The sequence below is a fragment of the Chionomys nivalis genome, chromosome 4 (assembly GCF_950005125.1).
Source record: "Chionomys nivalis chromosome 4, mChiNiv1.1, whole genome shotgun sequence".
In the NCBI taxonomy this organism is placed as follows: domain Eukaryota; kingdom Metazoa; phylum Chordata; class Mammalia; order Rodentia; family Cricetidae; genus Chionomys; species Chionomys nivalis.
In genome coordinates this window covers 45,338,267-45,339,949 of record NC_080089.1, presented here as the reverse complement: position 1 = coordinate 45,339,949, position 1,683 = coordinate 45,338,267, and the positions used below count along the sequence as shown (strand labels likewise).

The following is a 1,683-nucleotide window of genomic DNA, read 5'->3' as shown; positions in this document are numbered from 1 at the left end:
TACGTGCAGTTGGGGTGAAGGGAATCTGCCGCCATGGAGGACTGCTCTGCCGCTGCTTTGCTCCGTACTGCTTCCGGGCTGTGCAAAATGCCTAAAAATCAGTAAGGGAGGGGGGTGTAGCTGCCTGGACATAGCCGAGAGGAGCAGTCCAGAGGAGGAGCGTGGAGGAGGAGCCCTTGGAGTGTCTGGGGCCTGACTGATCAGTAAGTAGAGCGGGGCGATGGTCTGAGTGGGGATAGCATGGTCTTGCTTTCACCCATCTCTGAATCCTTCTGTGCTGGAGAGATGGCCCAGCGGCTAAGCAGAGGACCAGGTTTGGTTCCCAGCACTCACGTTTGGTGGCAAACAACTGCCTGTAATTCCAGTACCAGGGGCACCTGTACACATGTCCATATACTCACACATGAAAATACTCACATAAACATAATTAAAATAAAAGTTTAAAAACAGGTGCCCTCCATCCTTCCTTTGCCATGTGGTATGTGCACAAAAGGACCTCCCAAGATGTCCCCAGCTCTGGCACAATCCAGAATTGCTCTCTCCAAAGCTGAAGACTTTGGGGACAAACCTCCCTTTGTAGGGCTAGTACTGAGGCTCCTGACACCAGTCCTTACCCAGGAAGCAAGAAGCACAACCCACGGGAGGCGACTCCGAACGTGGCGCGGGGTTTACTCGCTGCGGCTCGGCAGAGACTAGTGGGCGGAATGTCCCAAGCCGGTGGCGGTGCGGGCGGTGATGCGGGGCAAGAAAACTCTGCTGCTGCTGGCCCGTTCAGCTTCAGCCCGGAGCCCACGCTTGAAGACATCCGACGTCTCCATGCAGAATTTGCTGCTGAGCGGGACTGGGAGCAGTTCCACCAGCCTAGAAACCTGCTCCTAGCCTTGGTGGGAGAAGTGGGTGAGCTGGCAGAACTCTTCCAGGGGAAGTCTGATGCAGAGCCTGGTCCTCAAGCCTGGCTGCCAAAGGAACGAGCAGCCCTTCAAGAGGAGCTCAGCGACGTCCTCATCTACCTGGTGGCATTAGCAGCCCGTTGTCGCGTGGATTTACCTCGAGCAGTAATTGCCAAAATGGACATCAACTGACGACGCTACCCAGTCCATCTCTCTCGAGGTTCTGCCTGCAAGTACACAGACTTGCCCCATAGGGTCATCCCCGAAAACCAGGCTGTGGGGGCTGCAGAACCTACCTCTGAGTTGCAAAGCCAGGCCTCCATCTAGGAAACAGTGTCAGAACAGCAGAGATGGACTCGTTCTAGTCCATTCTTAACTGAATCATAGGTCTGAGGCCCAAGAGTTTCCAAAAGATAATCTCCTGGTCTTTTCTCTCTCAATAAAATGATACATGACAACAACGTTTATATTTTCCTGGGTAGCTAGATCTCAGGTCCTTCAGAGAAGCAGGCTTACAAAAGCAGAGAGCCGGAAGTAAATGTGGGTGGGCCACAAGGCTTTGATGAGTGCAGAATACAGCTTCCTTTCCTCTTTGGTCCCTTGGTACAAGTAAAGGCCACCCACCCCTCTCACCTGGCTAATTCTGTTATTCCTCTGCAGCGAGGTGGTATTGAGTGAATGATTTATGTGGTGTGTAACCTAAGGCACCCCACTTCCCCTGAGACTGCTAGGCCTGCCTCCCCAAGACGGTGTCACACAGAGAAAGCAGTAGTAGTGATTGTCTGCCCCTCAG

At 53.4% G+C, this 1,683-nt stretch overlaps 1 pseudogene; it reads left to right on the top strand.

The window, feature by feature from the left end:
• Positions 1–669: 669 nt before the first annotated feature.
• Positions 670–1,341, top strand: LOC130873831 (dCTP pyrophosphatase 1-like; annotated as a pseudogene).
• The last annotated feature ends 342 nt before the right edge of the window (positions 1,342–1,683 follow it).